Raw genomic sequence first — 18,382 nt, forward strand, 5'->3', positions numbered from 1 at the left:
ATTCATGGATAACCTATGCAATAGTGTCCATGGTCAAGTCCACCCCTCGATCACGAGCCCATCTGTATGTTGCATCTCTTCCTTGATGTCCTGAGGTGTCATGGGCCCACTGAGCTAGAAATAATTCACCCTGATGTTGCCAGTCCAGATCCACCTGAGCCACTTCAATCTTAGCAGCCTGATCCACCTGCTGGTTGTTTTGATGTTCTTCAGTGGCCCGACTCTTGGGTACGTGAGCATCTACATGATGGACTTTTACAACCAGGTTTGCTACCTGGGCAGCTGCCACAATGCGGCAGCCCAGATGGGTTTGCCTCTGCAGAGCAGAGTAACTGCGGAAGTTACTCTACTTCCACTGCTGCAACCACCCCCACAGGGCATTTGCCACCATCCATGAGTCAGTACAGAGGTAGAGCACTGGCCACTTTTCTCATTCAGCCATATCTACAGCCAGCTGGATGGCTTTCACCTCTGCAAACTGACTCCATTCACCTTCTCCTTCAGCAGTTTCTGCAACTTGTCGTATAGGACTCCACACAGAAGCCCTCCACCTCTGATGCTTTCCCACAATACGTCAGGACCCATCAGTGAATAGGGCATATTGCTTCTAATTTTCTGGTAGTTTATTATACAGTGGGACCTCTTCAGCATATGTCACCTCCTCCTCTGGCAATATTCTGAAATCTTTGCCTTCTGGCCAGGCCATGATCACTTCCAAAATTCCTGGGTGAGTGGGGTTTCCTATTCGAGCCCATTGCGTGATCAGTACAACCCACTTACTCCATGTAGCATCAGTTGCATGATGTGTACGGAGGACCCTCCCTCTGAACATCCAGCTCAGCACTGGCAGTCAGGGTGCCAGGAGGAGCTGTGCTTCAGTACCAACCACTTCTGAAGCAGCTCGAACCCCTTCATATGCTGCCAATATCTCTTTTTCAGTTGGAGTATAGCAGGCCTCAGATCCTCTGTATCCCCAACCCCAAAACCCTAGGTGTCGACCTTTAGTCTCCCCTGGTGCTTTCTGCCAGAGGCTCCAGGTAGGGCCATTCTCCCCGGCTGCAGTGTAGAGCACATTGTTTACATCTTGTCCTGCCCAGACTGGCCTTAGGGCTACTGCATGAACTATCTCCTGTCTAATTTGTTCAAAGGTTTGTCGTTGCTGAGGGCCCCATTTGGAATCATCTTTCTTTCAGGTCACTTGATAGAGAAGGCTTACGATCAGACTGTAATTTGGAATATGCATTCTCCAAAACCCCACAACACCGAAGAAAGCTTGTGTTTCGTTTTTGCTAGTTGGTGGAGACATGGCTGTTATTTTGTCTTGTCTTTGACAAGATCTGACGATGTCCATCTTGCCATTTTATTCCTAAAAACTGGATCTCTCCTGTGCAGGTCCTTTGACCTTACTTTGTTTTATGGCAAAACCGGCCTTCAGAAGGATTTGGACTATTTTCTTCCCTTTCTCAAAAACTTCTCCTGCTGTGTTGTCCCATATGACAGTGTCATCAATGTATTGCAGGTGTTCTGGAACCTCACCCTGTTCCAGTGCAGTCTGGATCAGTCCATGGCAAATGGTAGGGCTGTGTTTCCACCCCTGGGGCAGTTGGTTCCAGGTGGACTGGACGCCCCTCCAAGAGAAAGCAAATTGTGGCCTGCACTCCGCTGCCAAAGGGATTGAGAAAAACACACTAGCGATATCAATTGTGGCATACCACTTGGCTGCCTTTCACTCCAGTTCGTATTGAAGTTCTAGCACGTCCGGCACAGCAGCACTCAGCAGCGGCATGACATCGTTTAGGCCACGATAGTCTCCTGTTAGTCTCCACTCTCCATTAGACTTTCACACTGGCCATATGGGACTGTTAAAGGGTGAGCGAGTCTTGCTGATCACTCCTTGGCTCTGCAGTCAACGAATCAGCTTATGGATGTGAATCAGGGAGTCTTGGTTGGTGCGATATTGCCGCGGGTGTACTGTTGTGGTGGCAATTGGCACTTGTTGGTCTTCGACCTTCAGCAACCCCACAACAGAAGGGTCCTCCGAGAGACCAGGCAAGGTGGACAGCTGTTTAATTTCCTCCATTTCCAAGGCAGCTATACCAAAAGCCCACCGGTACCCTTTTGGGTCCTTGAAATACCCTCTCCTGAGGTAGCCTATGCCAAGGATGCACGGAGCCTCTGGGCCAGTCACAATGGAGTGCTTCTGCCACTCATTCCCAGTTAGGCTCACTTCAGCCTCCAATACAGTTAGCTGTTGGGATTCCCCTGTCACTCCCCCCGTCACAAGACTTGTTATGGGTCTTCACAAACTTTATTTTATTCCTCGATGATAGTAAAAATTTTGTTGATAAACTTAGAAGTATATATCTAATAATATTAGACATTTATCAGATGTTTGAGAGCATGGCATGACATTCTGATTTAAAAATTAATGTTATATAATATCAATGTAGCACACAATAGATGAATTAATGAATGAATGAAAAGCACTTCTCAAAATGTAATTTCAAATGGGGAAACAACCTTGAACTCCTTCCCAATGGAGTTCTCCAGGAAAATCCAATTGCCTTTTAATATCTTTATCTCCAGCAAACATGAGAAAACAAGCACTCTTAAGGCAGATGTTAACTATGTTCTCTCTGGTTAGTGATCCTTGAACTGTTTAGAAGTTGCCCACTTGGATTGTCCTTATACTGTAGGGATTGATAAAATTATATTTTTGTGTATGTTTCCTTCAATTTTAATCAACATAAGAGCTGTACTGCATACTATCAGGCTAATATTTTTATTGCATGAAACTGAAGATATGTATGTGCATGAGATCACGAAGGTGAGTTAATGGATGCTGTAGCACTGCATAGGACAAAGCAGCCAGTTGCAGTGCAGTTTCATCTATACCACTTTTGGGGGCTGGTTTCTAGAGCAAACTTTCCAGAATCACACCAACATTTTCCTCTGGAGGTAACTCATTAGTTTACTCCAGAAAGATCCTGGCAGCAAATTAAGCTTTAACTGCTATGGGCCACTGAAAGCCCAACATATACCAAACAACTCAATGAGTAGGGATTATATCTTGGAAAGTGGCATCCTGAAAATGCTTTTAAAAGTGATATTGTGGAAGGAATTGAAAATTAATTGCCAGGATAATGCTGTGCTGGAAAGCTAGCCCGTTCTTTAAGAATATAACTTAGAGAGTAACAAAAAGCTTTTAACTCCATGTACAGAATAAGTGAGATTAGTACCAGATTTCTGCATAGACTTGTGGTATGGTTCTTAAAGGTGGTTGACAAATTGGAGAGGGTACAGCAAGCAAGTAAAAACAAAAAGCTTTCAAGGCATTCAAGCTGGAGAAAATGTCTTATATTTTAAAACTTAAAAAATATTGTCTGTTTGTCTTAGCAAAGACAAGATTGAATGATGCCTTGACTACAATGTTTAAGCACCTTTGCAAAAAGTACTGAATGCCAGAGAGCTCTTTGATCTGCTTGACAAAGGAGGAACAAGAATAGCTGGATAAAAGGTGTAGCTAGAAAATTTCAAATGAGACGATATAAACACATTTTCTAAAATGAAGGAAATTAACCACTAGAAAAATATTTTAAAAAGTGAATTTATATTTATGTCTTTTTCTTTACAGACTTCTCAGTAGAGTCACAATGATATTATTTTTTTCAGACTGTTTTTTTTCTGAAACACTTGTATCTCCCTGTTGACTTTTAAGTGATAATGCAGAAGAGGAGTTCCAGTACATGAAGACTTTTAAATACGCTATCAGAAATACATAAAATATAAACTAAACTAAAATGCATTTCTCAAACCTGTTTATGCAGCTAAAATAATGCTAATTGATGGAATTTCTAGGTATTTTAGGCCATAAAACTCCAAGTACTTTGTTAAGTAGATTAAGATCTTGTTGCTTAGCTGTTAGGAGAGTTGACTCTGCAGTCCTTTAAAACTAAAAATCCTATTGATATCATTGGAAATTTGCAAGTGGTGTTTATGAGAGATGTCCATGCAAATGCATAGCTGTGCCTGTAGCCGTATAATACAGGACACTGTTTTGGAAAGAGTCCCTTTTAATGTCAGGTGTCTGAGAGGTTCTGTAGAGATTACTGTGTTTTTGTAGATGTAGTGGATTTCGGCTTAGCCAGCACTAATCTAAGTTGCAATGTAAACTCTGACTGGGGCTGCTGGTCAGTGCAAAAATTGATTTAGTGGTTTATATTTTTCATATAGAAGGACAGAATAAGGAACTACACCTATTGTATCATTCTGCATTTAGAATGTCAAACACGGGGACAGGGTGGATTGACCAATTTTTCTAGAGAAATATATGAATTATGCCAGGTGAGAACAAAACTCATAGACTATCAGGTGCCTAAATCAGACACGACATCTAATCTCCATCATACATGAGTCATACAATTTCTGGCCTGGCAGCAATTTTTCTTTTAATAATTCTACGGAGTTAATGATGATATCAAATGGCAGAAAAACAGCTGGATTACAGAAGACCTTAAAACCAATTTTTGAAAGAAAGAATAATCTGAAAAAAACCCTAGAGGTGAATGGGAAATAGAATAAATTGCTTCATCAACAGCAAGTTAACCTTTTGCATGTTATTTTAAGGCATTCAAATGCAGTCCCAGCATGAAGGCTAAACTAATTTCTAAGAAATAAAGGAACAGGGATTTGGAATAGCTTTCTAGCAGTAGCAGTGCGAAACAAACAAACTCCTAATTATTCTTAAAATGGATTATTTTATGAATGGATTGTATGTGACAATTATCTGTGATAGCAAAGATCTGAAATTGTTAAGCCAGGAAGCCCCTTCAAATTCCATGTGTTTATCCCATAAAGTCAAATATCGGCTAGGGGAAAACAGTATTAAGTCTGAGAGTGGCTTTATGCTTCAATTCACAAAGATTAAAGAAGAAGAAAAAGAAGAAAAGTGTGTTTATCTGGCTTGTTCACAGAGATTAAATTACCCTGATATATGAAGTGATGTCAGCTCTGTTGTTTCACATAGGAGAAACAACATGTTTGAAACTCTCCTGTACAGAGCTCTTAACTTTATTGATTAATACTGAATTTCTTCAATTTCAAATAGTTTCAGAACTGCACTTTCTGGTACTTTTGTTTATAACACTGAATCATGCTAAGGTTTCATGACCCTTTGCAAAGGAATTTTCAATACTTATTTAATAGAACACTGGAGCTAGCTTTGGAGAAGAAATACTCCACACAAATAATTTCACTGTGAATCTTTTGAAGTAAGATTTATACACTTCATAAAAATGTGTACACAGGGTAACGTAACAGAGACTGTTTCTAATTGCTCATTGAAATCAGCATGGGCCCATAACTATGGGCTGCAGGGCTCCAACTCTTGACTTTATAATCTCTTTCCTAAAGGTATCCATTTCTCATTGGACGTGAGAGATGAATGTGTAGCTGCTAAGTGTGAGGAGGATGGTAATGGAAATCAGTAGTGTTAATTAAATTACAATAATTAACATATCCAGTATTTCTTGTTCCTCTAAGCTTTTGCAACTGATAACAAGAGTGAAGAGCGTTTTATGATCCCCTCCTTCTCACAGAACGATCTATATCTAAAATCTTTGCCAAGATATAGTTGCAATTTTGACTAATTTTTCATTTGTTTTAGTTTCCTCCCTCTCTTTCAACAGATTCAGTAGTTTAGAAAATACAGACTGAAAAACAGACAAAAAACCAACAAACCCCTTTTTATTTATCTTAGTGGGATAAAACTTGGACCCTACATCTTTGAGTAGTAACAAAACATCATTCCAGTCCCCAGAACAACAGAGAATTAGTGAAAAACTTGTTCAAAATTAGCAGAAAACAGATGTGGTTTGGGTTTTTTTGGTGGGTTGTTTGTTTGTTTGTTTGGGGGTTTTCTTGGTGTGGCATTTGGTTTTTTTTTGTTGTTTTCGTTTTCTGGTCACTGTTTTGCTTGCTTAATATTGTATCAGTCGATGCAAAGTTGGTCAAGTTTGGACCAAAATTCTTTTTTGCAATACTCTAGAAGTAACAATAGCTGAAAATTATAGTGAATGTGTTCATATTGAAATATTGATGAATAAGAGATTGATAGGTAAGACAGGGTCACGATAATTAGCTACAGCAAACATCTTTTTTCTACCTTATTTTGTCCTCAGTTCAGCAGTACATTTAAGGCCCATTGCAGCTGGGACCTTATCTACCTAGACATATTGCATTGTTTCACTGCTAGGGTACTTGGTGAAATTGTGCTCATATTTATAACTTAACATTTTGCAATTTATTTAAGGTAAAACAGACAAATAAAAATAGATTCTGAAATTCTAGGTCTCATAGATTTCTCTTCACACAGTGAATTATATCTACTTTTTAGTTAGCATATGTTCCTCCATCTGTTTAGATTTGACTTTTCTTATTGAGGTTAATTATTGTTTTCTATCATGGCTGGAGTTTTGATTTGTCCTTTTTTAATCAATCATCTGACTGAGGCAGATTTACATTTTAGAATAACAAATTTACACATTTATAAACACACAACTAAACCTTTTGTCAGTGATCATACAGCAGGATTTAATATTGTATAAATCTATAATGGTCTTTGGTAAATTTTAATTCTGATAAACTTTCCATCTTTCACTGAACTCTATTGGCATGAAATTTGCAAGGACAAGTTTCCCACTGAAGTTAGTGGGATACTGTAGAGAGAAGAGGATTGAAATAACAGGTGCAAAAACACCTTTCTATACATAAACTTCTGTAACGAAACCAGTAGTCCTTACTCCTTGGAAAATTCCAGCACATTTCAAGAAGACCAGCAGTTTCTGAGTCACTGTGTGACCTATACAGAGAGATTGTATAAATAAATAAATAAATAAATAAATCAGTAGGTGAAAATTTAAGGCTGTATTAAATCCAAAATCACATACAAGTAACCATGACTCTTTTAAAAAGTCTGTCTTCTTTCTCATGGTACATATTAAAAACAGCTGTGGTTGATAAACCATATAATAAAAAATAGATATTTTCGAAAATCAACTATGAGTCGTTCATGTGCAGTTTCAAACCAAATGAAACATTTTGTAGATATTACTCTGTTTGTGATATGATACCAACAGCATCCTGGCCTGTGTCAGAAATAGTGTGGCCAGCAGGAGTAGGGAAGTGATCGTGCCCCTGTCCTCGGCACTGGTGAGGCCGCACCTCGAATACTGTGTTCAGTTTTGGGCCCCTCACTACAAGAAGGACGTCGAGGTGCTCAAGCGCATCCAAAGAAGGGCAACAAAGCTGGTGAAGGGTCTAGAGCACAAGTCTTATGAGGAACGGCTGAGGGAACTGGGGTTGTTTAGCCTGGAGAAGAGGAGGCTCAGGGGAGACCTCATTGCTCTCTACAACTCCCTGAAAGGAGGTTGTAGCGAGGTGGGTGTCAGTCTCTTCTCCCAAGTAACAAGCAATAGGACAAGAGGAAATGGCCTCAAGTTGCTCCAGGGGAGGTTTAGATTGGACATGAGGAAAAATTTCTGTACTGCAAGTGTGGTGAAACATTGGACCAGGCTGCCCAGGGAAGTGGTTGAGTCCCCATCCCTGGAAGTATTTAAAAGATGTGTAGATGAGGCGCTTAGGGATATGGTTTAGCGGGCATGGTGGTGTTGGGTTGATGGTTAGATTCGATGATCTTAGAGGTCTTTTCCAACCTTAATGATTCTATGATTCTATGATTCTATGAAGAATTACAGTCATTAGGTAAAGGATTTATTTTTTCTTGCTACTCATGGCAAATTTCTGTTCTTGACAGAAATCAATCTTCCAGAAACAAACACTCATTGTCTCAGCTGCTTTAGGACCAATGTAAAATGAGAATTGACACAAGAAGCATAAAAGCACAATGATAATTACATTTTATCCATCCTTTCTTCCTCTTTCTTAAAACTTTCTGGGGTTTTAAATTTTCAGCAAAGTCTTTTGGCTCACCTTGAAGTACTCTTTTCCCATCTCATTCATAAGTGTTATCTTCTGTGCTGTTCTCACAGCATAAATACATGCATTTCAAACATTTACCCAAAGCTCGTGTTCTGACTTATGACTGTTATCATTTTTACGCCACTACCTTTTTTTTTCCCCAAACAGTAATCTTTCTCCGCTTGTGGAATCAGCTATTTGACCTTCAGTAACTTTTTCTTCATTCACTTGGAAATTGAATTATTTCCATTGTTAGAAGATATTTACTTGTATCATTCCCTGAAATGATGCTAAAGTGAATTCTGTCTGGTTGTATACTTGTGTCGTAGGCGTTAAACTGTGAACGCTAACAGGAGGCAGATAATTGAATATATGTATGTGAGTGTGAGTACTCAAAACTGAACTTTTGAACTCCCAAAAAGAAGCCTGCTATTTGCTAGATGGAACTGGTATGGGCTGGTTGTAAATTTTTGTAACACCTGAACTAAACAGACTTAACACATCCCAAATCCTTCAGTTAATAAAAAGACATGAGAGAGAACCACCAATTAGGAAGTTGATCACATGTTGTGCTTTTGCACAACTGTTTAGTTAGGGAAAACTGGGGGCTTAGGATGCCAAGCAGAAAGGCTGGTGCTGAAAAAAAGGTTTCACAGAAAGAAGAAGTAGCCTTGGAAAGAAGTGGCCTCAGAAAGGTGGTGGTCAAGATCTTGGTTTTGCTCTGGTTGGAGGGAAGATCCTGGAAGGGAGGAAAGATCCCAGAGATCACAGAGATGCATGGAAATGAAAGCTGGGAGACCCCCAGGGAGGCACCCTGGCCAGTGACGCCCAAGACTGGTAACTGTGAGCAGAGGCATGGCATGAACTGATATGACTTGCTGCCCAATTTTCCCAGCCCAGCAACGACCTCCCTGCAAGGAAAAGAAGCTGAGTCCTGCTGAATGCAATGCTGTGGGCTAGTGAGTAAGTGTCTGAGGTAATCAAGTAGCTCTAATCTCATTGGTTTTTAAATAAATCATGGTATCCACATCCACTACAAACTGTCACTTACTCTGTCTCTCTTGAGACAAGAGTGCAGGAGACAAGAGACTCTGAGAGTACAGTATATCTAAAATTAGTGAGTAAAACAGTCCAGAAATCAGATTTTCAACATGAAATTCCTATTAGATTTTCACCCATGCAGATAGATGACTATTTCTTAAAAGAATGAGAGAAGAGAGAATCTGTTTGTCTATCCGAAACATCTGGCATGTGACAATGTTTTAGGCTGCTGTTTAAACCATTTTTCTAAAGTGAATACTTCCTATATTATTAAATAGAGACAACCATCCATATATTCCTGAAATTAGGCACCTGGTTAGGTAAAACCACACTCTGGATTTATTCCAAGCCAACTACTTTTCTCTGTAGAATACTTGTAGAAATTCAGTACGTACAGGAATACTGGTTCACTAATCATATAAAGCTGAGGAGCAGTTTTGACTGAATACCATCCTCATCGACAAAATACAACTAAAATGGACATATGATGTTTAAAAGAGGACATAATAAAAGATTTTTCTTGAGCCTTAAAACTGCTCAGTAGGGGAAAAACAAACAAACAAAAAACCTCAAAATGGAAAACAACCAGCTAGAATCACAGCCATCTGTAGAAACACCAGTTTCTCCCTGACACATTGGTCAGAACTTTTTGGCTAAAAAAGTGGGAGAACAATGGTTATGAAGTAGTAGTCAGTAAGCTTCCTGCTCTACTGAAAGGCTGTTATTTTCTATGGTGTTCCTATTTTTTTATGGCATTCAGGTCTTCAATGCTCCTCACAGCTATCTAGAGGAATCAATAAATTGCAATTTAGTGAGTGAAGGGTCTCCTTTAGTTTCAAGGTGCTGCAATTCAACCTTAATGCTGAGACTGTTCCCACAGCATTCAAATAATGTATGAAGTATTAAGTTGCTGTTGCTGACGATTAAGAATCAGAGAAATGTTTTCAAAGATACAAGACTTTTTCCAATATCTGTGGGTTTAATATATTTCTCTTGGTCTCAGTACGCTGCTAGTGATGAGGAAGCAAAACATCTACCTACATTATAAATACAATAATGTAGTCAGTACAATTTTGGAAAAAAAAAACAACCTTACATACAAAACATTGCTTTGGATAGTCTCTAGTTTTGTCTGCATAAAATCATAGAATCATAGAATGGTTTGGGTTGGGAAGGGACCTTGAAAGATCATCTAGTCCAGCCCCTCCTCCATGGGCAGGAGCATCTTTCGCTAGATCAGATTGCTCAAAGACCCATCCAACCTGATCTTGAACACTTCCAATGACAGGGCATCCACAGCTTCTCTAAGCAACCTGTGCCAGTGTCTCACCACACTCCTTGTAAAGCATTTCTTCCTTATATCCAATCTAAACCTACTGTCTTTCAGTTTAAAACCATTGCCCGTTGTCCTGTCACTATAGGCCCTGGTAAAAAGTCTCTCTCCATTTTTGTTATAAGCCCCCTACCTATATCAAAAGGCTGCAATGTGGTCTCCCCAGAGCCTTCTCTTCTCCAGACTGAACAATCCCAACCCTTTCAGTCTTTCTTCATAGGAAAGGTGTTGCAGCCCACTGGTCATTTTCTTGGCCCTTCACTAGACCCTCTCTAACAGGTCCATGGCTTTCTTGTGCTGGGGGCCCCAGAGTACTGGATGCAGTACTCCAGGTGGGGCCTCACCAGAGTGGAGTGGAGGGGGAGAATCACCTGCCTCGACCTGCTGGTCATGCTTCTTTTTATGCAGCCCAGGATACGGTTGGCTTTCTGGGCTGTGAGCAAACATTGCCGTCTCATGTCCAGCTTTGCATCCACCAGTACTGCGAAGTCCTTGTCCACAGGGCTGCTCTCAATCCATTCATCCTGCAGTCTGTACTGATGCTGGTGATTGCCCCAACCCAGGTGCAGGACCTTGCACTTGGCCTTGTTGAATTTCAAGAAGTTCACATGGGCCCACTTTTCAAGCCTGTCAGGGTCCCCCTGGATGGCATCAGGGAGGGTGTGTTCAATCCCACTGACTATATCATTAATAAAGATATTGAACAGCACTGGTCCCAATACAGACCTCTGAGGGACACCACTTGCTACTGATTTCAATTTGGACATTGAACCGTTGACTGCAACTCTTTGGATGTGACCGTCCAGCCAATTCCTTAACCATCAAATTGTTCATCCATCAAACCATATCTCTCCAATATTAAGACAAGGATGTTGTGGGGGACCCTGCCAAAGGCCTTACAGAAGTCAAGGTAGATGACATCAGTTTCTCAGATTAGTCAGGCACGATTTGCCCTTGGTGAAGTCATGTTGACTGTCTCTAATCACCTCCCTGTCATCCATATGTTTCGATATATCTTCCAGGAAGATCTGTTCCATGATCTCATTGGGCACAGAGGTGAGGCTGACTGATCGGTAGTTGCCAGAGTCCTCCTTTTTACTCTTTTTAAAAATGGGTGTGATGTTTCCCCTTTTTCCAGTCACTGGGGACTTTGCTTGACTGCCATGAGTTTTCAAATATGATGGAGAGTGGCTTGGCAACTGCATCAGCCAATTCTCTCAGGACCCTGGAGTGCATCTCATCCTGCCCTGAGGTTCAGGGACTTCAGAGACGTGGGAAGAGCAATTGCCAGTGAAAACTGAGGCAAAAAAATTTGTTGAGTACTTCAAACTTCTCCTTGTCAGTTGTCACTAGATCTGATCTCATTTATCGGGGGTTGGGGGGTGGAGTGTACAATTTCTTTTGTCTTCCTTTTCTGATTAATGTACCTGTAGAAGCCCTTCTTATTATTGTTCACATCCCTTGCCAAATTTAGCTCCAGCTATGCCTTAGCTTTCCTGATCCCATACACACACTCCCAGGCAGTATCTCTATATTCTTCCCAGGATGCGTGTCCCTGCTTCCACTGCCTACTCATTTCCCACTTGTGTTTCAGTTTGACCAGGAGGTCCTTATTCAGCCAAATACCCAGTATTTGCTTTTGAAAGTGAATCTCTTACCTTCCCTACACATCATGCCTTGGTTAGCAGCAGAGGGTTATTCTCAGAACACATGAAGCTCATTCCTCCTGGGTGAAAGTACAACGGAAGTTGAGTGGCAGGAGTGCACTCAACAGGCCCTACCTGTTGATGTGCATTCAGCCTGCGGGAGAGACTACCTTCAGTCTGAAGTAAACCTCCCAAAACATTCACAGTGTCAAAGTCAAGTTCTTCCCAGCAGCTCCTTCACTCTTCAGCTTCTGTCCCTTAGCACCAGTCTTGTAATGTAGGTATACCCTACAAGTACCATAGTGGTGAACTTGCCTTTTATTGGCTTTGTGTTTGCTCCTCTCTCTTCCTTCCCAAGTTCACAATATTTATTTTTGTTGTATGGTGTATTGATATAGGAAATGATTTCTGACTGCAATAACACAAAATTCATTAAAAAAAACCCAGCAGTGTAGGATTATTTCTATTTATTGTCTCTCCTGTAGAAACTAGAGGCAGCTGTGACCAGGATTCCCCTTTATAAGGCAATGTCCCCAATATATCTGGGACTTGAGCAAGACTTGTATTTTGGATATTGCCAAAAACAGATCATAAAAAACCAAGGTGGATAAAATTAAGCCTGGAGAAAAAGAAAAAAAAAAAAAAGAGAGATTACAAAACATCATTATAATCTGCATTTTACAAAGGGGACACTAAGGCATAGAGAGGATAAGCATAGTAATCAGAAGGACACGGATCATTCTCTCTCTCTCACACACACACACACACACACACACACAGAAATAACGGATCTATGGTATTTTGTGTGTGCCTTAGCAACAGGATCATGGAAAAACAGGAAAGATAGATGTTCTGTCAGTATAGGTCTCTGTTGGATTAATGAGCTCTCTTAAAAACTTAAATTTGTTTGTATCCTTGCACCATCACAGTGAGTGTGACAAGACTATATCATCACACTAAATAGACAAAATTAGATGGTTAAACTTTGTCTATTAAATTCCATTTATTTAGTTCCAAGTTGATAGTAATATCAGTTTTGCACCTGGTCTCCTGGATAATAATTACAGGAAAAATATTACACCAACAAATGTGCCTACAAAAAAAAGAATAACTGACCAAGGTAAACCGAGAACTTGGTTATTAGGACTCCTCACTGTGTAAGGAGACTCCCAGTCATTAAAAAAAAAAAAAAAAGAAAGAATATAAAGAGCTGACTGACAGATTAAATACTGCAACAAAAATCTACCAAAGTTTAGAAGCTTTTTTTTTTTTTAGTTTTTAGTTTTAGTTATAAGAAAGGAAGAAGAAGAAATTTGTGAGAGGGAAAATGTTTTAAAGTAAAGTTTGATAGGATGTGATAGTTTTTGAGAAAACTTTTTTGGCAGAAATTTTCAATTAATTTAAACATTTCCATTAAGAACACTGGTTATAGAGAAGAAGAAATTGTGCTTAAGAATTCTTATTGAAATGAAAGAAGGAGAAAGCTAAAGCAGGCCATATGTGTCTGTCCTAAAGATCAACTTTTGGCAGGGGTTATATTGTAAACCTTGTAGTGATTATATTTTAATATAATACCTATGCAAAGTAAAGCAGGGAAAACTGAAAGGCATTTATTTCTCTCTGTTACGCTCTCTAGCAGCCTTCTGGTCAGGGTGCTGGTCCAGCATGGGAGAAGTGTAGAATGAATGAAGGTAAGAACCTGAGTCTTTCCAGTGTCAAATGGAAAATTCATCAGTTTTGATCTGTGCAGGAGATGTTATGGGTTTAAATGGGGAAGAAGGAAAGAAAGTCTCTGCTTCTGTATATGGAAAGTTTTTTATAACATTCGAAAGTTGAAAACTGGTATACAGAACTGTAGGGAAGAGTGGTGAAAGCATTTTAATGTCTATATTTAACTCATACAAGTTTGACTTGAAGTAATTATAGTTTATAGTTTTATATGGTACATTATACACTTATTTCCTACTAACTGAAAAAGCAGCTCTCTCTTCCTCAAAAACAAACAAACAAAAACAAAAACAAAAACAAAAAAACCATCACCCAAAATGCAAAACCAAATCACACTAAACCTAAACATTTAAGAACTTTAGGGAAAGAATTGACTGAGTTTTCCTATGTACACTGAAGTCAGCTCTAGAAGTCTGTTGGAATTTTACTTATTCCCTGAGTAGCTGACTGAAGGATATGGGATTATTCACAAATGCTCCGACTAAACACAAGAAAAGAAGAAACTCACTGAAGAATATTAGAAAAAAATCTTACTTTCAGTATTTTTAAGAATCTGTTAATTTCTTCCTCTCACTTTTTCCACCTACTCAAAGTTGCAGGTTGTAAACTATGGTTTAACCCCAACCTCTAAAATAGTATCTGGGAATGAATAAACTAAAGCAGTCCATCTCTTGTTACTGAGACTGGCAAGGGCATATTTGAAAAAACCCAAACAGGAGAAAAACAAGCATCAGACCTGCAACAATCTTGACAGCATACTACGACTCTGATAGGCAGCCTGTGCAGAGGGGAGAGTACAAAGACAGTTACAAATGGCAAGGTGCACATTTATGAATACCAATAAAATTCCCCCTCTGCTCTATCACTTCTTTAAGGTGCTGTTTTTCAAATAACCATTTTAGAAGCAGCTTTATAATTGCTTTCATTTTAAATACCTAAATTAAATATACATATATAAAGTAAGGAATATTTGTCTTACACCTTTTTCAGAAGCATGGCACTTTTTAAAGTAGCAGTGCTGATTTATAAGCAATATGACTGATTTTAAGTCATATCTGTGATTTATAAGTCAAGACTTCATATACTCTGGGTATTAAGATCTATTTTATGAAACCCAGTTTATTAGTTAAAAAAGACTGATTTACTAGGCAGATTTATTAATCTTGGCTTGAAAATTTAAACCAAAGTCTTGGTTTAAAGTCTTATATATATAAATTAGATGCTTAAATCAAATTCCAATTTATACATAATGGGACTGGTTCTAGAGATGTGCAAATAGTAATATATCCAATCCCACCACTACCTGAAGATTACAACGATCCTTCTTTCACAATTAATTTAGTTATTCACATTGATGAAAAAATCCTACCATTAATCAGATGGATACTATTTAGAAAGTACTCCATATCAAGGAGCCAGGCAGAAAGAAATACTGACTTTCAGACAGGAAGTTAATAGCCTAATCTGAAATATTGTAATACTCAGATTTTGAACTCTGCTTTTTCGGAGTTTTCAAGTTGCTGAGTCCATGCCCCACTGGGACTGTTATTACCACTCCAGCAAGTGAGACAGCTTTCCTTTGCTGTCATTTGTCCCTTTCATATTCTGAAAGAAAATACAGAAGTGATATTAAAGTCCCCCTTCCCAACTTCCACTCCTAATAATTAGTCACAATTTTTCACCAAGTTTTGTATGTTCATATTTCTTTGATGTCCAAAATGCCAAGCCTCTGAAAGGAAAACATACCAAGTGCTTGAAAAGTGCAAACAGCAATGACCAAGGTGGTGTATATTTGGACATTTCACTTTTTAGTCAACCTCATCTATCTGAAGCAAATTAATAAAATCCACTAGAAATACTTTTCTGCCTCATTATGCATAGCCATATCTTGAAGTGTCAGGTTTAGATAAGCTGAAAGCAATATGGCTGAAAGGTACATTTTCTAATCAACTTCCTGAATAATCTCTGACTCCAGACATAGCAATATATGTAATCAATATATGAAACCTAACATACCCATTTGTCCAATACATTGGAAATTGGTCTTTTAATTCTTTAGCAGTGTCTTGCCATGTTAACTTTGACCTGCAACTTCTTGTTAAGTTCCCTAGTTCTGAAGGCATGTTGCCTTCTGTCACAGAGATTCACGGGATCAGATGAGGCAGGTGATACTTTAAAAAATAATCTTTATTTAAACCAAAATTGTTTAGCAGAAAACTAACTAGAAATGAGGCGTCAACACTGACAACATCGGTAAACCACAGGTTCAGGATGGTGTACGAGGGATTAATACTGCACAGCCGGCTTTAGAAATGAGCATCCAAAACGTGCACAGTCACTCACCTATAAGACGAGGGCTCTCAACCTCGAGGAGTTTCCTTGGGCGGTGTCCCGACCCAAGGGGAGAGTCCCCGACTGCAGACCCGCTGCTCCGAGGAGGACCGATTCCACTTGCCCTCTGGTGGGGCTCCATTTATACCCTCGTTGAATCTGATCTGTGGTCAGTTCTAATTGGCTGAGGGCCTTGACTTTCTTACTCCTTGCCCGAGGTGTATACGTGACCATAATTACTGGCCCAAAGTGTGTACGTGACGGTCAGCACTCGCAACCTTAAAGGCGTGAAAGTAAGGGCATGAAAGGTAAGGATGCAGCAGTCTTAATGCCCCGTCTTTGTCAGGGCGGGTGCACCTGCCACATCTTCGAGTTAAAAAAAAAAATCCATCCTTGAGCTTGACAGACGAAGCCTTGAGATGTTTCTGTGAGCTTGTTCTATACACTCTGCATACATAGTTTCTTTCTGAGTTTATAGTGACACGGTTCATAAAACCTTGTTGGCCTACTTATATCCATGGGACTAAACAGAAATCTACAATAAGTGTGAAGGCTGTGTGTCACGCATCAAAATCAGAGATAAAAACTTCTTAAAATACTGGGAATCAGATTGCTCTTTGTTTTGCTTTGTAGACGGACTTGATACACAGAAGGATAAAATGCCTTCTGTTGTGATGCTTCCCTCAGATACTTTGTACTGTGTGCCAAATAGAAAAGCATGAGTAGGTAATGTCCTAGGGACTGATTGACTGGGGATAGTTTGAGTGACATAGCAGAGTCCTTTTTAACCCACCCTCTCTCAAGACACCCTTCAATGGATCATGCTTTCCTTTTGTGTTTGTCCAGGTCCTTTTTCCTTTCTCTGCAGAAATCCCGACACATCTGTTCGACAACCCCACCTCCAGCTGAGAGGAAGGTAGTGATGGATTGCAGAATCCTGTTCCACATTCTGTTAATCTTGGCATTGCCTTCCTCTTCACATTCAAAGTACAGTAACTGCAGGTTGCTTTTGTTCCACCATTTCGTCCTCTTGTAGTATAAAACAAAATTGGACAACTTTGGTTTGACTTGAACTAGCAGTAAGGCCCTTGAATCACTCTTTTTGGAGATGAGTTGTCGAAGTGTACTGCAGCCTACGTAGGAGGCAATACAGGGACACAGAGGTGAACATACCCTCTTTAGAAGTTCAGAATTTGGGTGGCAAGTACACACTTGAGATTTAGGGCAAAATTTAGTCAGACTTGTTTTGTGAAACGTTATGAAGGTTTTCAGGAACACTTTCCTCTGTCACCTGCAAAATGAAAATTAAACTGCTTTTGAAAGAGGAATATGCAATTGATTTGGGACAGCACATAGTTCAAGTTATTCAGTTTTCCACTGGCAGTAAATAAAAAGTTGTTGTAGAAGAACTGGCTCAAATCTCAGGTTTTTCCATAACCCAGCTGCAAACTCCAGTACAAAATGAACTCTCATACTTCTTCAGCTTTTAAAAATTTCCTAATAGCTCCTTTTTTGGAGATGCAGTGGTGACCTCCTTAGTCATTGTGAAGATGTAGAACATTTTGCCTGATTGATGCAGAGTTCTGAACCTGTTAGAAGTCTGACAGTCCTCTCACAGTAGTAAGATTTCTATTGGCATTCTGAAAATAAAGAAAGGAGGTGAAGAAAGCAAGAGTGAATGAGAGTGAAGAGTGAATTAATGAAAGAAAAAGAGGAATAGCAAAGGAGAACATAATGTGATCTTTTCTCTGTGTACATAAATGGAGAATTATTCCTTGGCTACATCAAGGAATGTAAGGTCAAAGGGGTAAGTGCTAGTTTGTAATGAAGACAGAAGACATAGAAGACCCATGAAAAAAAGAAAATTACTCCATCTCTCCTTTACAAGTTAGGTAAATATTGCAGTTTATAGATTAAATTGTGGTTTCGCCATACATATCTCTACAAGTGCACCAGTCACTAAGCTTTAGTAGTTAATTACTGGGATTAGTTTAACTGTAGTAGTTATGAGAAAGCATAAAACACTTTTCTCCAGTCAGAACAAGGTCCACAGAGCCTGCCATGCTGTTCATTAAAGAGGGCATGTTCTCTATTCTTTTGGAGCTGGAAGAGAATAGGGACAACAGGAGAAGAGATTGCGGAGGGACCTGCTATCAAGAGGAGAACCTCCAAGTTTCTAACAGAGGTAGCTCTTCCCTGAATGTACTCACCCTGCCACTTTTCCCCATGTATTGACATACAAGGAGGTCACTCTTGTAAAGACCTCAGGTTCCAGATGTACTTAAAAACAATAATACTGAAGACAGGAAGATTGTCATACAGACAT

This window comes from Aptenodytes patagonicus, chromosome 1 (genome assembly GCF_965638725.1).
Source record: "Aptenodytes patagonicus chromosome 1, bAptPat1.pri.cur, whole genome shotgun sequence".
Lineage (NCBI taxonomy): Eukaryota > Metazoa > Chordata > Aves > Sphenisciformes > Spheniscidae > Aptenodytes > Aptenodytes patagonicus.